This window comes from Panthera uncia (genome assembly GCF_023721935.1).
Source record: "Panthera uncia isolate 11264 chromosome B3 unlocalized genomic scaffold, Puncia_PCG_1.0 HiC_scaffold_1, whole genome shotgun sequence".
NCBI lineage: Eukaryota > Metazoa > Chordata > Mammalia > Carnivora > Felidae > Panthera > Panthera uncia.
In genome coordinates, this window is record NW_026057582.1 from 93,747,395 (window position 1) to 93,765,883 (window position 18,489).

Below are 18,489 nucleotides of genomic sequence, written 5' to 3' on the forward strand. Positions count from 1 at the left end.
GTTGAAAAAGTCATATATCCACACAGTAAAAAACAAAACAAAACAAACACAGATAGTTCAAAAGGCTATACATTAAAATTAGTCTTCCTCCCACCCCATACCTTCAATATCTCTGCAGTTATACTAGTCAGACTCAGGCAGATGTAAGATAGGTGTACCCCTATAGCCTTTCCCTTTGCTTCTTACCTACATGGGTACACACAGTTGTGTCCCTCCAATCTCCACTTTTTTTTTTTTTTGCCTCCTAGGTTTCTTCAATCGACTGATTTATTCTGAGGGTACGCTTGGAGATGGAGCACATCCTTCTCCGCTGCTGTTCAGTGTTACATGACCATCATAACAGGCTCAAGCTATCCTTTTTTTTTTTTTTAATTGTTTATTTATTTTTGGGAGAGAGAGTGCAAGTAGGGGAGGGGCAGAAAGAGAGGAGGATAGAGGATCCAAAGCGGGCTCTGTGCTGACAGCTGAAAGCCAGATTTGAGGCTCAAACTCATGAACCGGGAAATCATGACCTGAGCCGAAGTCAGATGCTCAACTGACTGAGCCACACAGGCACCCCCAGAGTTATCCTGTCTTAAGAGGATCCAGAGGCTCCACATTTCCTTAAACAGAAGAAATATCTGAGATCACTTTAAGGTGGCTTGTTTGAGTAGATCACATGTTCATAGAACAAATTCTTTATTCCACAAAACATGGTAAAATATTTAGATTTGGGGGTAAATTAAGTTTGGAAATTGGAAGCTCTTGTAAACTTTGGGAACAGGTAAAACTTCAAATGTCCAATCTTCTACTTATGGGGCTGGGGCTGAGGGAGGGACCAGACAGAGCAGGTGTGAAGTGGACGGTTGGACCAGGATCAGATCCAGGGGTGGGGTCGGAACAGGGCTGTGAATCAGAAAATGTAAACAGATCAGGCTCCCAAGAAAAAAACAGGTGTTTCCTGTAAAAGATTTAAATATTCTAATTTATTTTATGTGGGTTTCTTCCAAACCATATGAGAGCATATATTTATGACTTATGAGATTCCAAAGGTAGAATTATAAGTAGACTCTGATCCATATAGTGAATAAGTAAGTAGGTTTTGTGTTTCATGGGACTAAGATAAATGCAGTCTAATTGAGCAGTACCAGTTGATACGTGAATATTTTATGCAATTGTCATTTATGTCATTCAGTCTTTCTGTGAGACACTTTCTCCATTTTATAAAAACATACTTAGAATTCTGGCACTTTAAGAAGAAAATATTTCATTTTTAGGAGATCTCTGTACCCAACATGGGGCTCAAACTTACAACCCTGAGATCAACAGTCACATGCTCTACTGATTGAGCCAGCCAGGTGCCTCTTAGAATTCTGGCTCTTTAAAAACATTTAACCCAGGGGTGCTTAAGTGGCTCAGTCAGTTGAGTGACCGACTCTTGATTTCATCTCAGGTCATGAACCTAAGGCCCTGGATTGAACCCTTTGTCAAACTGCATGCTGAGTGTGGAGCCTGCTTAAGATTCTCTCTCTCTCTCTCTCTCTCTCTCTCTCTGTCTCTCTCTCTCTCTCCCTCCCTCTGCCTTTCTTCCTAGCTTGTGCTCTCCATCTCTCTAAAATTAAAAAAAAAAAAAGTTAACCTGAATCTGTTTTAGATCTAACTTCCAGGTTATAGGAAACTTCACGGATAGAGCAACAAGCTAAGCCACATCTGGAAGAAGTCATCAAACACACCCAGGAGGCAGGCATTTTCCAGATCAACTGATCACAAGTCTCCAAGTCAGAAGCATTAAAAAAGGGAATGTTGTAGATTAAGAGACAATAGGGAAATAAAAAACAAGTGCAATTGTGGTCTCGCTATTGGAGCCTACTAATTGTTTGTTTGTTTGTTTATTTATTTAAAGTTTATTTATTTTGAGAGAAAGAGAGAACATGTGCAGAAAGAGCAGAGATGGGAGGGGGTGTAGAAGCCCAAGAAGACTCTGCACTGGAAGTGCAGAGCCCAATATGGGGCTCCAACTCACCAACCAGGAGATCATCACCCGGGGCCGAAGTCCCACGCTTATTCAGCTGAGCCACCCAGGCGCCCTCTTCTTTCTTTATTTTTTAGAAAAATTTTCTTTTAAGTAATTTTACACCGCTCAAACTTACAACCTCCAGATCAAGAGCCGCATGCTCTTCTGACTGAGCCAGCCAGACACCCCTGGAACCTACTTAAGATGAACAACTATAAAGGACATTTTTAAGGACAATTTGAGAAATTTGAATTCTAACTGGGAATTCTACATTAAGGCATATATTTATATAATTTAATTTGGTTCAATGTGAAAATGTTATTTTGACTATAAAAAACGTTATTTTTTTATTTACTTACTTTGTTAATGGGCTGAACTTTATTTGCTACCCACCGTCGGGGTGCGCCCTCCAGTCGGGGAAGCTCAGAGCTTCCCCTATTACAGCAGCAGGTCCCCATCCACCTCCAAGAGGCACGCACTCGAGGGTGTATCTGGTAGCGGAAGTGGTGGCACCCAGGATCGCTGACCACCACCTTGAGCCCTTATTCCGCGTTGGTGAGGAGCACGCGGAAAGGCTGTCTCGTACAGGAAGTGAATGGTTGCGCCACTCCCCTCTCGGCCCCAGGTGCCCTGCACCAGGGTGTTGAAGACCACTGCAGACTCATCCAGCCCGGGGGTTGAAATGCAGGGCAGAGGCACCACCCTGCACCTGGCTAAACAGCAGGCTCACATAAAACCTGCCAGCCTTGACAGGAATGACGCTACTAATCCTCATCACATTGCCGGCCCGGATGCCCTAGGGCAGCGGGGTCTTGTGGGACACATTCTGCAGGATCAGCGGTGTGGGGTCCAAAGGAACCAGGGACACAGAGGAGTGAAGCAGATGGGTCAGCCCCAGGGAGAAACGACCAGGACCCAGATCAGCAGAATCAGTAAGAAGAAAGGCACAGAGCCAGAGGAGAGAGAGCCAAAGCTAGGCAAAGAACTGGAGAGAGAAATGCAAACATCAACGGAAAAAGAGAGAGAGAGCATCCAAGAGGCAGATGGGAGCATTGGGATGGGTTGGGTCAACCCAGGAGCCACAGCCCAGACACTTCCTAGCACACCCTAGCACCCACTTTCTCCTTTCAAACAGGAGACCTCAGCTGGGCCAGGCCCTACCCCCTAGTCTGGTGCAGCGTTGGGTCCAAGCCCCCCAGGCCTCTAGGCCCCTGAGACCCTCACAGAGCTCCCCTGCCATGGCTGGGACAGTGGGGCAGACAATGAAATGAAAAATGTTCTTGTTTTAAAAAGATGTATACTGAAGTTAAAAAACGGCATACGTCATCACCATCCCCTCAACCCCTCCCCCTCCTTCCACCACCAGACTTTGATTGAGTTCTTAAAATGAAGGCTACCAGATCAGAGTAGGGTACAGGACTGTGCTTCATTTTTCTTTTCCTTCTGGTTAAAGCCAAGTGTTATCACTGACACGTGGGGGTGAGGCGTGGGGAGGAAATTACAACAAATCAAAATGTTCACAGCCATGCATGTCTTTCTTAAGTTGCTTCTTTCTTGTATTGAGTTTTGCACCATCAGCAGAGCAGAACTTGTGTTATGTAAAGCCAGGGATTCCTGCATCGCAGTATCTAAGTCCTTTTACCCACATCCTGTCACATTCAGCTGCAGATGTGGGAAGAGGCTCCAAAGCAATACAAAAGGTCTGTCTTGGGATATTGTGGGTCAAAATGAACTGCAAGGATTCTGGGTTGGAAGGGAAGACAGAAACAAGTTAGGTGGGCCCCTGGGCTGGCTGGTGCCTGCAGTGACCCCCAACCTGGGCCTGTACCAGAAACTCAGGAACAGCTCCTGTTGGGATCCTTTAACCCCATTTCTGTCAGTCTTAGTATTTCTCAAGCCTAGGCCCCAGGGAGCCCCGCTGAGTCTGACTGATTCTGAAGGCCATGTCTTTCTACACATCCAATCTGCTGCTTTGCTGAACGGGCTGGGAGGGCTGGAGGGGGAAAGGATGTCTGAGGATGCCAGGCAGTGAGTGTTAACTGGGTATTTTCATATTGCTGGGGGACTCTGAGCAGACACCACAATGCCCGTCTGTCCATTAGCAGTAGGCTATGGATTAGAAGTGGTAGAAAGGATATCTTTAAATAGATTTCTTTTTTTGTTTGTTTGGTTTCAAGCCTAGTGATTGAGGTCACTCTGGGAGAAGCTTCAGAAGAAGCAGGAAGCTCTGGTCAGAAGCGTTGGGTTTTACATTTCACAACCATTATCCTCCCTCCTACTTCAATGGGAGAAAGAAAAGGTTAGGTGGGTGGGGTAGTGGAATGAGGAACAAAAATCGTCAGTCTAGGAAAATCAGACTAGAAAACATTACAATACATATTTTATATGTCTGAACCATTGAGGGAAGGGTTTGGCTTAGCACAACTCACCTTCATCAGGGAATCCTTGGTGCCCAGCATGCCTGAAATCGGCCCAGGTCCCTGTTACCTTTGAGCCCACTCATTTTGCAAATAAATGGCAGGAGCTCAGAACCAGTTTCCGTTCCAGTGGAAGGACTGGGCTTATCCAAATTCTTGTCTTTAAGTCCTAGCTCTGGCACTTGCTAGCTGTGGTGTTTTAAACCAGTCTCTGGCCTGCCCTGGGGCTCAACAACTAGTAAAGATGGCTGAGATAAGGGGGTCGGATATCAGACTTTCATGGGAGCAGTTCTGGGCTTTGGGGGAGAAGACAGAGGAGAGGAGAGAGAGAACCAAGTGGAGTTTCTTCCAAGTCTACAGTTAAAAAAAATGCTATTAGTTGTATTTAAAAATGATTAAACGTCTTATGATATTAATAATTTATCATTTCCTTGTAATTCATTCCTTGAAAGCTTAAAAAACATTTGCAAGCCATCCTTTGTTATAATTTCAACAGTGTGGCATTAGCACCCCGTGGACGCAGTGCCCAGGGCTCTTTGATGCCCCAGGCTGGGTGTGGGGGCAGGGTGGGGATAGGGTGGGATAGATAATTTTGCCTCCAAGCCTTACCTCACTGTTTACAAGTTCTTTCCTTCCTGCCTCATCACTTAAGTGCCAATAAAAATGGCATCTCCCTATATATGACTGTACATCATATAATGACATAGTCACCTTCAACTCCTGGGTTGGGGTTGTCTCATTGTTTTACCTCCCCTCTTTGCAATCTCAGGTTTTGTCTGGGGGTTTTGCTGAAAATAACCTTGGTTGAGTGCTGCCATCTGCTGGCCAAAATGTATATAAGTAAGGCGATGTGGCAGGGAAAATGTTAAAACCTGATGTTTCCAAGACCATGCTCTGTGATGTCACTGGGTTGCGGCTTTTCATATTATTCTGTCAGCAACCTATAAAGCAGAGACGGAATCCATAACTGACTTTCAGAGAAAAATAACTCTAGAAATAGGGGTTTAAATAAAAGTTTTTAAACCTTTTATGTTGAAGTAATTTGAGATTTACAGGACAGTTGTAAAATAGTACAGAGAGTTCCATTAACCCTTTACCCAGTTTCCTTTAATTTTAAGTCTACATGACCATAGTGCCATTATTGAAACCAGAGAATTAACATTGACACAATACTTTTAACTATACCAGAGACCTAATCTGACTTTCGAATGTTCTTTTTCTTGATCCAATTCAGGAGCTCATGTCGTCATTTCTCCTTAGTCTCCTCCAATGGTGACAGGTCCTCAGTCTTTCTTGACCTTAACGCTTTTGAAGAGTACTGGTCAGCTATGTTGTATAATGTCCCTCGGTTTGTTTGATACTTTCACATGATTAGATTGAAGAAATACATTTTTGTCAGTGCATCATATAAGGGGAAACATGATGTTGATATGACTTAACAAATAGTGATGTTAACTTTTTTTTTTAAGATGTTATTTTTTTAAAGAAATCTCTGCACTTAACATGGGACTTGAACTCACAACCCCAAGATCCAGGGTCATGTGCTCTACTGACTGAGCCAGCCAGGTGCCCCCAGTGATGCTAGCTTTGACCTCTTACTTAAGGAGGGGCCTGTCAGGTTTCTCTGCGGTAAAGTTATTATTTTCCTCTTTTAAATTGATGGGTATCTTATGGGAGACACCTTGAGATTTTGCACACATCCTGTTTATCATACTTCCACCTAGTAGTGATATTAGCGTTCATCAATGGGTGTCACTTGCAGCAAATATTACTGTGTTGTTTGCCTAGTGGTGATTATTTCCATTTCTCCTATATTTTGAAATTGGAATTCTGCTGTAAGGAAGGGCTGTCTCTCCCCTTCCTTTCTCCCTTTGTCCCTTCCTTCCTTCCTTCCTTCCTTTTCTTTCTCTTCCTTTTCTTTCTTTCTTTCTTTCTTTCTTTCTTTCTTTCTTTCCTTTATATCAGTGTGTACTCATGGATATTTACTTTATTCTATGGGTTAGAATCCAATGCTATCGTTTTTTTTTTGTTGTTCATACTGTCCAAGCTTAGGCCTTTGGGAGCTCTTTTAAGTCTGTTCCTGTGCCCTTCAGCAGGTACCATCATTTAAAAAATAACAATGGTATTGAGATATAATTCACATACCATAAAATTCATGCTTCTAAAGTGTACAATCCAGTGTTTTTTAGTATATTCATGAGATTGTGCAACCATCACCACTATCTAATTCAAGAACATTTTCATCACTCCCAAAAGGAATCTGTTAGCACTTACTCCCCATTTCCTTTCCCTCAGTCCCTGGAAACCACTAATATCTACTTTTTTTTTTTTTTAATGGACTTGCCTATTCTGAACATTTCATAAAAATGGAATTGAAGGGTAGCAGACACCCCAAATTGTGCCACTTTGGCATGTGGATTATTTTGAGCTGCAGTCAATCAAAATGTTGCAGACTCAAGAAAAACTTTTACCTCTCCCTTAACTACCTAAAAGAATTTAGACAGGGGGCCTGCCCAGAAAGAGGGCTATTACCTCAGATAGCTCTTTTTATCTGAAAGACGTATCTGTATGTCAGGGTAAATATATGGTTACTGAATACCTGCTCTATGAATTACCCACCTCCCCTTCGAAGCCCCAGGTCCATATCCTATTCCTTTGCTCAGGCAGGCATACAAGCCACAACTGGTTTGCCCTTGAGTCTCATACATTTGGGGCCCCCCTACATATGAAATTAAATATGTTTTTCTCCTGTCAATCCATTTTATATCAATTTAAATATTAAAGTAGCCTAAGAACTTAGAAGAGAAGAAGGGATACATTTTCTGACCCTGCAGCATCATACACATGTGGCCTTTTGTACCTGTGTTCTTTCACTTTGCATAATGTTTTTGAAGCTCCTCTGTAGTGTAGCATGTATCAGTTCCTCATTGCTTTTTATAGTTGAATAATAGGGCATTGTACAGATATGCCACAATTCGTGTATCCAGTGAACACTTAGCTTGTTTCCATTTTTTTGGCTATTATGACTAATGTTGCTATGAACATTAGTGTACATGTTTTTGTGTGAACATATTTTCAGTCCTTTTGGTTATACACCTGTGAGTGGAATTGTCGGAATACACCTGTGAGTAGAATTGTCAGATCAAATGGTAACTCTATGACCAACTTTTTGAGGAACTGCCAAATTGTTTTCTAAAGTGGCTGCACCTGTTTACATTCCCACTAGCAATGTGGGTTTCAATTTCTCTATATCCTCACCAATGCCTGTTTTTGTCTTTATTATAGCCCTCCTAGTGGGTATAGAGTAATATTTCCTTGTGGTTTTGATTTGCATTTCCCTAATGACTAATGACGTTGAGCATCTTTTTTGTTTTTATCTTCCATTTGTATATCTTATTATAATTTATTTAGATTGCTTCAAAATTTTTTCAACAATGTACTGCAGTTTTCAACGTACAAGTCTGGCACTTCTTTTGTTAAATTTGTTCCTAAGTATTGTATTGTATTGTATTTTGTTCTATTTTATTTTATTTTATTTTGAGAGAGAGAGAGAGAGTGAGCAGGGGAGAGGGAGAGGGAGAGAGAATCCTAGCTTGCTCCACGACCAGCATGGAGACCCATGTGGGGTTTGATCTCATGACCATGAGATCATGGCCTGAGCTGAAATCAAGAGTCAGACACTTAATTGACTGAGCCACTGAGGCGCCCCAGTATTTTATTATTTTTGATGCTCATAAAAATGGAATTTTTTCTTAATTTCATAATCAGATTATTCATTCAATATATTAGTACAGAAATATAATTTATTTTTGTATAATGACCTTGTATCTTGCAACCTTGCTGAATTCATTCATCAGTTCTAATAATTTTTTTATAGATCCCTTAAGATTTTCCATACACATGGTTGTGTCATCTGTGAATATAGTTTTGCTTCTTCTTTTTTATTTTGGATGGATTTTACTACTGTTTCTTGCCTAATTTCCCAAGCTAGAACCTTCAGTACATTTTTTAATAGAAGTGGTGATACTGTACATCCTCATCTTGTCCCTGATCTAAGGAGGAAAGCAGTCAGTCTTTAGCTATTAAGTATGGTGTTGGCTGTGAGTTTTTCATAGATGTGTTTTGTGTGGTTGAGGAAGTTCTCTTCTATTTCTGGTTTGTTGAGAGTTCTTATCATGAAAAGATGTTGAATTTTGACATTTTTTTTTCTGCATCTATTAAGATGATCATGTGGATTTTGTTCCTTATTGTATTAAGATGGTATGTTAAATTAATGCATATTCACATGTTAAACCAACCTTGCATTCTTAGGATAGATTCTCCTCAATCATGGTATGTCATCCTTTTTGTGTGTTGCTGAATTTGGTTTGCTAGTATTGCATGGGGAATAAAATCATCCCTAGTTGAGAATTACTATGCTAGAGGAAAGACTAAATTATCTTTCTTTCCCCTTTATAGTGAACATTTATATAAGGAGGCAATCTAACATAACAGTGTGTAGCCAATTCCTTGGCCTGATGGAAGGAGAATTTTTATAGGATCCCCAGTCACCTCCTTCTGGTGGGCATAGCTGTATATGGCAACCCTAGGTGCTATGGAACTGAGAACAGATGGGGCAATCCTTGAGTAAGGCATAGGCAGAGGAGGCAAGCGAATGTTTGCATAGAAAGTACCTGGCATATAAGTTACAATTGCAGTTAGTAAACAAAAAATTCATTTTGTAGCAGGATTCTAACACAGACTCGTGACACTGAGGCTTTTCTTTCCAGGAAGCAACTTTATTCCTGCTGGCACTGCTCAGTTGGGTTGTACCCAAAGAACTGAGCCCTGAATGCCACGTGGCATAGTTTTTTATATATTTTCTACTTCTTCGTCTTCCATATATGGTAACACACAAACATGTAGCCTGATTAAGGGGTCTCATGTTACAACGTCATCGTCATCGTTGTGAGGGATGTTGTCACCTATAGCCAGGTTGCCTTGAGGTTTTTTTTTTTTCCTTTCCTTAGGGAGGGGACCCTACCACACTTTATGATTAGATAGCTCCCAGGTTGGTCTTAGCTCTTCCCAGAGGATGATAATGTGCAGATAAGCAAGTGCTTTGGGTGCCTTGAATGTTCTGGGCATATGGCCTGAGATCCTCTGAGCCAGCTAATTGACTTGGCTTAGATGAGTTACTATTAGGTGGACCAAACACACATTTAAGGTACCAACCATGCAGGGGCACTCAAAATGTGACAACAAATTTTGGAAAGACTATGATGTTTAATCTATTAAGAAAAGCATTAAAGTAATTACCATGGGAAAAATAGAAAATGTGTTTAATTTCTTTTTGTGTACTGTAGGTTTAGTATTATTTTGAGTTTGAATTCTACATTAGGGATATGGTAGGGAGGAGGTGGGTGAAAGGAGGTACATCATAATCTTTTCAGTGCTTAGTGCCTCTGAAGATCCAGCCCTGCCTGTGGGGTTATCAGAATGTGCTCTAATGGGAAGAGCCTCCAAATCTTAATCCCTGATTTTACAAAAGAGGAAGCTGAGGCTCAGAGAAGTTAAGTCCTTGCTTTGTAAAGTGTGGTCTGTGAACCAGCATCACAGCATCACCTGGAAGCCTTTTGGAAATGCCAAATCTCAGGTATCATCTTAGACTTATTGAATCTGACTATGCATTTTAACAAGAACTCCAGGTGATCTATGTACAGAGTCTGAGAAACACTGGGCTGAGAAATTTATTGAGGATCAAAGAGACAGCAAAGCCAAAGTGGGACCCAACTGCTACCTACCATGTATTTATGTTTTTGATGTCATAATTTACTTCTTTTTATATTGTGTATCCATTAGTAAATTATTATAGTTATACTTATTTTTTTAATGTTCACTTATTTTTGAGAGAGAGAGAGAGTGAAAGCTGGGGGGGCGGGCAGAGAGAGCAGGAGACACAGAATCCAAAGCAAGCTCCAGGCTCTGAGCTGTCAGCAGAGCCCAATGTGGGGCTGGAACTCATGAACAACGAGATCATGACCTGAGCCAAAGTTGGACGCTCAACTGACTGAGCCACCCAGGCACCCCTCTATGTTTTCTTATAGCTCATTGATCTTCCTAAAAACAGCTGTTTAAAATTCTTTCTTGGGTAAATTGCAGATCTCCATGTTTTTGAGGGAGGTTACTGGAGGAGTATTGTGATACATTGGTGATGTCATGTTGCCTCAAATTTTCATCTTCCTTTAAGTCTTGTATTGCTATCTTCATGTTTGAAGTTGTAGTGCCCCTCTCCAGTCTTTACTGAATAAGTGTGACAGAGAAATATCTTCCTTGAGTCCTGCTGGGGATTCTGAGGTTTTCTCAGACCTTCTATGGATATCCCTGCTCCATGCTTCTTGCTGCCTCCTGTGGCAGAATTCTTAAGCTGTGTGCCTTCTTTTGATCCTTCACACCAGGCTGAGTGCTGATAGCCTCCCTTTTGCTTTCCCAAAGGTGGTGCTAAAGCTCAAGTTTTATGGTCTTTCCCTCAACCAAAGATTTGGACTGGTGCAGGCTTTCTGTGAGGGCTCCCTAGCCATCTGCAAAGCTTTCTCTCACTACTATTGGGAGCACACATAGGTAACTGACTATAGAGAGTGTGTGTGTGTGTGTGTGTGTGTGTGTGGAGGGGTGAGACTTGAGTAGTGCTGGGATGACTGTGGCCACTTGGGGAGATTTGTGGGTGAGGGATCCTCAGTAGATCATGGGTAAGCTTCTTGATGGAGTCCATGACATGGTTATTAGGATTTGTGTCTCTTTAGTGCCCTGAGAGCTCTATCTGCCCCTGTGCCAGCCACCTTCTGTCTCCCATGTGTGAGCTCACAATTCAGTATTCTAGGTGCAGTGGGAGAAAAATGGGCATCTTTGGCCCTGTGCTGCACAGCTATAGAAGTTGTGTGCTCACTCATGTGCTTTCACTTTCCACTGTGGGAGAAATCATGGGCTAAGAAGGCCTCTCTTGGGGGAGGAGTGATGTGGGTAAAGTCAAACCACTCCTCTTACCCTCTCCAATGCATCTGAACTCATTTTGTTGTTGTTATTGTTGTTGTTGTTGTTGCTCCAAGGGTGTTCTGGAACCTCTGCTGGACTCCTAGACTTCCACAAAAGTTTTGTTGTTCATGGATAATTGTCTAAGATAGTGTTCTCCAGGGGTTCCTGGACCATGGGTAAGAGAGGCTAGAGCCAGTTCCTGGTACATTGCAGGGTCCACAAGCTGGGACTTACTACCCTGTATGGGTGGGCAAGAATCCTCCTGGGTCCCTTGGTAGATGATGCTGGGTCCCATAGCTCCCATGAAGGTACTTGTGACCTTGGATGGATACCAAATTGTTGTTGATGGGGGGATATGAGTGAGGAACATCTTATTTGGCAAATTTACTGATGTTCATTCCCTGGGTGTTTTTTTAAAAGGCGAAAGATTTATACGATCTGAAGAGAAACCAGAGTATGCCCTGGGTGTTTTTTTAGACTGCTGGTTAAGAAAAGATGTCATATCCTATTACTGAAATTCTTGTTTTTATGGAAAGATGGCTTTGAGACCTAACCCTTTTCCCCCAAAACAAAAAATCTGAAACAAGAAGCCAAAGGCAAAATGTTCCTGCTTAATGTTTTCTAAGGAACTGGCTGATGTAATAAACACTGTGCGGTCCTGACCATGGTAACTTGACTAAAATTCAAATGGAATGAAGTAAATGCCCTGGTTGTGGAGACTTTTAGTAGTAACACGTTAGAGGGTTGGTGGTGGGAGTAAAGTTTTAAACACCTGAAAAGGGAATAAGGTGAATTGTCTCCCATCACTTCCTTTAAGCCCATGAACAAACCTACTGAGTGCATCAGGTTTTCATGAATGTAGTCATTGGAGGTGAGGACCCTTCCTAGTAGGGTGGAAATAGAAAAAGTTTTTTTTTTAATGTTTTATTTATTTTCGAGAGAGAGAGAGAGAGAGAGAGACAGAGAGACAGAGTGCAAGCGGAGGAGGGGCAGAGAGAGAGGGAGACAGAATCTGAAGCAGGCTTCAGGCTCTGAGCTGTCAGCACAGATGCAGGGCTCGAAGCCACAAACGGTGAGATCATGACCTGAGCCGAAGTCGGTCGCTTAACCACCTGAACTACCCAGGCATCCCAGAAAAAGCTTCTTTGGAAGGATTTGAAGCCAATTACATTTTATAGGTATTTATTTGCCATGTGCAGCCAGTATGTATGCTAGTTTTAGCATTTAATGAAATAGAGAACTACTGACCCCATCTAGGAGGCTTCCATTTTTGTTTGACTTCTCTTCCCCTGGGCTTCATTTATAATTTCTTCTGCAGGTACTCTTAGACCCTCTAGGTTCTCTCTGTGGAGCCTTCCAAATCTACCCAAACTAGCTCCACTCCGCTAAAGACTCTAATAGTTGAAGCCTTCAGGAGTCAGTGTTTGGGATGCCTACAAGGAGACTCTCAAAGTCCACTTTCCCTTCAAAAACTTCTGCCAGACAGGCAATTGCTTTTTCCTTTCTGGTGTCCTGGAAGTTAGACATTAAACTGGACATCTCTTTAGGGTCAACCCATTGGACCACTTGGCAAATCCCTATTCACATTTTATTGTACATCTTTGTTGCATATCTCCTAACTTTGGAAAATATAAAGTAATTGCTGGAATATGCTGAGAAAGCAATCTTGCTTTTATATTGAAAAAATGGAAAGCCTAACTTAGATATTATTTCTTTAACTAGAAAAATATCTGCACTTTAAAATATTTACCAATAATAAAGACAGCTAAGGTTTATTAAAGATTTGTCATATGCCAGATACCATACTTTTACTTACTTGTAATATCTAATCCTCACAGCAACCCTGTAATATAGATACTTAGCCCACAGGGTGCCTGGGTGGCTCAGTTGGTTGAGTAGCTGACTCTTGTTTTGGCTCAGGTCATGATCTCATCATTGGTGGGTTCAAGCCCCGCACTGGTCTCTGCCCTGGCAGCATGGAGCCTGCTTGGGATTCTCTCTCTTTCCCTCTTTCGCTGCCCCTCCACCACTCTTGCTCTCTCTCTCTCTCAAAATAAATAAACATTTAAAAAATATATAGATACTTATCCCCATTTTACAGATGAAGAAACTGAGATTTAGGGAAGTTAAATCATTAAAGCTAAAGAATGTGCCCACAAATCTAGTAATGAGCATAGCAGGAATTCCAAACCCAGTTTCCTTTTGTACCTGAACCAGGCCTCTTGATCAATCACTAGACTACCACTGCTTTCTAATTGAAGATCCTAATTCTCCATCCTCCCCTAGATCTTGAGCCACATACACACACACACACACACACACAGTATTTTACTGATGAGGACTTTTAAAGGTCATTCTCTCTAATAATAATTTTTATTTCTTCTGAAAGTCAGTCAGGTTAATACAAATGGCTAACATCTACAAATAGAATGTCCCACTTCCATTTAAAAACAGCCTCCTGAGGCTCCTGGCTGGCTCAGTCAGTAGAGCATGAGACTCTTGATCTTGGGGTTGTAAGTTCAGACCCCAGGTTGGGTGTAGAGATTACCTGAACATAAAATCTTTAAAAAAACAAAACCAACCAAAACAGAACAAAATAAACAAAACCAGCCTTCTGCTCCACTGGAGAATACCATTTTCTTTTTTCCCTCGTAATGAACCCTTCTTTAAACCATGACACTGGCGTTAGTTCTCAAGCACGTCACCCTCTCAGTTTCACCCTTCCTCCAAAGAAAAACTATGAGCTCCTTGCTGAGAATTGCAGAGAATAAGAACAAAAGAAGGCAAGAATTGTCTAAATTTAAAGTGCTGGAAAATCCAACATTTTATTTCACTACATTTTGGTGACTACATAAATGCTGAAACATTTTAACACTGAAAAGCATGATGGCATCATCACTTGCTTTTTTTTCTTTTTTTCTTTTTTTGCTTAGCAAACACAGCAGATGATATTGCACGGCATAAAGTGAGAACAGTAGCGAAGCTTAAAAAAATGAAAGAAACCTTAATGCAGTACAGGAGATACTCATAAACAAACCAGAATAATGCCTAATGCATTACACTTTTTGTTGCTACACACAAAAATACAGAAGAAGCATTAGACAGAGAGAGAGAGAGAGACAAAATATTAGCGAACAACCATAACTGGGTACAATAATCATTTAGTCTGAAATGCAGATGCAATGTAGAAACTACCACTGCTTTCTAATTGAAGAAGAAAATGACAACAACGTTTGTCTTTTATCAAAAAATCTTCTAAGCCCCTCATGGTTAGGTTTTTAAATTAATTATTTAATTATGTATTTACCTTTTTTTTTTTTTTTTTTTTTTTTTTTCATTGCTAAGGAAGAACTCCCTCTGCTCTTGGAAGATTTTCTACTCTACTGATCTTTTTAAAATTTTATTTTTAATTTTTTTTTTACCTGATGATTGTCTTAGGCACCCTCCTTACATAATAAACCATCAAGCTAACTTGAACAGGGAAACTGAGTCACACTCAAACAATAGTGAAGGTCAAAGGTGTGCTGAAAATAGAAGGGAGGGGGGACAGGTCTGAGTGACACATGGGCTGCCTTCTGAAGGGACAAGGAACACAGGGAGATATGAAAACTACCGAAGCAAGTGGAAGACAATGTTTTAAAGTTTATTTTGTTAAAAAATACTTGTCACTTGGTTCAGACGGCAAATCTAAAATGAGCCCACAATGATTATGTAATAAATGCAGAACATACCACAAAAAGAAAATCAAGACTAACACAGAAACAGAAAATATGACCTTGTGAATACAACTCTGTTCAGCGTTTCATTGCTGATGGTAAAAGTCTACTCCCTCAACCATTTTCCTGGGCTTTCTGTAATTCACTGCTCAGCATTTGTATTAAAAACAAATAATTAGTCAATGCTTACCAATGATCCTGCAAGTCAGAGCAGATTTATTGCCCTATTAACATACATAACGAGTATAAAAATGTTTCTAAGAAAATGGAACATTTGACCCAAAGTCTAAGCCCTCCCTTTCCTTCCCCACCCCTAATACCCTTGCAAAAGAAAATAAGATAAAATTCTTGTATTGAGAGGAAAAGTATTTACATCTATGGATTTATTCCATATAGTTGAAGCAATTTATTTCCGCAAAATAAAACAAAGCAGTGGGCACCGGCACTTCTGAGGATACTGCTAGTTGGCTGAGAATTGTGTGTGTGTTGACCTAAAGCAGGGCCAAGAATCTGAACAGCTTTGATTAAGGGGGCCTGGGGCAGGGACCATCTCTGGTGTGGACAAGAAAAGTAGTGGGAAGATGAGTGAGAAGAGACAAACTCAAATAGGGCTGGGATATATGCACTCAGGACTCTGACATTTGAGGAGAGCTCTTGCCATTTTGGGGGGGAATTGAGGGGGGGGATGGGTAGAGGTGGGAGGTGGTGGGCAGGGGGGGGACAAAGGGGGAGGGTAACTGTAGGTAGCAGATTACAAGAAATGGATGTGGAGAGGAGCATGTAACTGTGAAACATTTTCCTTGATAACTGGGGCTAAGCAATTATGTCTTGCTTTCCTGTGGGTTGGCCAGACAGGCAGGAGCTGGGCCGGCTGCCTCTCAGCCTTGACTTTCTCAGTCAGGGCACAAAACCATTCCACTTTCCTCAGCTCGGCCAGAAGAATTGCCTCTCTGCCCTGCCCCCTGCCTTGAAGCAGTTCAGAAACTTGGTGAAACTTAAGAGGATTTCCAAATTCAAGTTAGCTTGCCTCTTTGATTTTTTTTTTGTTTGTTTGTTTTTTCTGTGTTTTTTTACACTCTTTACTTCTCATACCCGTGTGAATGGTTTAAAAAAAAAAAAGTAGCAAAGTATCTCACAAAATGCCGGTGCTTTGAAACATTAAACAACTCTAAAATTCTTTGGAATTTCAGGTCTGACCTGCAAAATAATCTCTTCTAAAAAAAAATTAATAAATTAAAGGAAGAACACGAATAATGCCTTTCTCCTTTCTAAGTGACAAAAAGGACTACCATGAAACACTCATTTTGGCATGTACAAGTGTTTTGAGGGGGGAACCTGGCAGTGTTCACAACACACATTGAAGTGTCTGCTAAGAAGCTGAAGATACACCCTGCAGTTAGAGAAGCTCTTGCCTTCAGCTTCATCTTAGCATCAAGAACAAAAAGATTGTAACGTAAAGCTTTGGCCGTTTCAATTCTACTATATACATTTTAAAAACTACACAGTCATAAATTAAAGCAGTGATTAAATAAGCTCATATAAAATGTAATTAAATTAAAAAAAATCACAGCACATTATAGAGAAAAATAGGAACCAGTTTCACAAAAAAGAGATTATATATATATATATATATATATATTTTTTTTTTTTTTTTTACCCTGTGGAAACAAATTTACTACAAAACACAAAAACTTCATAAGTAACCATCAAAAGAAGAATCATTTCTTATTCCATTCTTGCATTTTTTTACACAACCCTTAACCCACCTGGGGAACATTTCTGGAAATTAAGTCTTCCTTGAGCAACAAAGCAGTTCTGCCAAGAAAATAAACCCCAAACCAAAGCGGGGGGGGGGGGGGGGGGGGGGGGGGGACATCCCAAACATACAAACTACAAAATAAATAAGAATTATAAAGTTTTTTTTAAAGTAACCTTAACAATTATCAAACTAGTAAGTTCTGCCTTATCACATAGACTCTCTATACAACATAACCCTAAAACTTTATATACTATGAGGTATTTGGAGGAATTGGTAAAAGTGATGCACGGCCTGCCTGGTGAAGGGGCTCGGTGAAGTGGGGGGATCTTGAGAGGGAACGAGGAGGAGGAGCTTTGGTTTATCAGCAAGAAATTGGGGGGAAAAGTCATCCTTTGGTATCAAAGAAAGTTTCATTGCATGGTTGCACGGAAAAAGCACCACGGTGAATAATTATTCCTTTTTTTTTTTTTTCATTAGTGGCCTTTCTAAGAGGCTGAGGTATTCAAAGAGTATAAGGTGAGAGGTCAACAGCGGTTTAACACTTTGGTTCAAGCAAGGCACTCATCCTAGGAGTTTACAAAGTTTGCAACATGTTTGCCTAGAGATTTACAAGTAGAACTAGCAGTAGTAAGAGTAGTATTTCCTAATGTTGTTGTTATCATTTCGTATCATTATTATTAAGAATGAAGACAAGTTTACACACTGAGTGAAGAGTGAGGAGGGGAGGAGAGGTGGGGGAGGGAAAAGGGTGGAGTTCCCTCTGCAGACCAAGGCCGTGCATGAAAATATCTTTGGTATTCTTTGGTATCATCAATGTGATTAAAATCACCAATGGAAATCGAGTGAGGTAGCGTCTTTGGTTCACACTATAAATAGTAGATCTTTACACTTTTTTTTTTCTTTTTCTTTTTTTTTCTTTTTTTTTTTTTTACACGTGGAAGTAGCTATTTCTTACCTTCTGCTTCTTTGTCCTTACTATTTAGGAAATAGTTACCAAATGTACTGTAAAGCTAACCACACCACAAGAATAATCCAGAAGGCCAATCGCATCTCAAAATGGCCTCTGGTGTTTGAATGCACCCTAAACAACTAGATAGGAAAGGGGGAAGTGCTTTCTCTTTGTTTGCTAAATGCATAGTTTTCATCCTTTATGTACAAAGAAGGGAGGACCTTTCTTACAGAAAATGCCTTTATAGCTCATGTGAAAATGTCCTAGGACTCTTTGGTATAGCAAAGTTTGCATTTAACCTGCAAAGATGGATCATTCACCTGGGGTAGCAATGGGAGTGGCATGAGTCCAAAAGTAGCATGGTGCTTTTACTTTTTTGTCCTGGAAAATTAATTATGCTTTTTTTGGGGGGGTGGGGGGTGCAGAGTGAGTGACATATTCAGTTAGAATTTCTGAATTTCCCCACATTCTCTTTGGGTTTTGGGGTCTATGACAGCTGCATCCAGGGACTGAATACTTAGTTCCTGACATTCAGAATTCATTTACCTGAACATTTACTGAAGTCTGGGTTTCTGGAGTATCCAGACTTCTCATCTTCCACTCTCTTTCTTTGCCCCCTTTCAGGGAAACTTCTAGGCATGAGA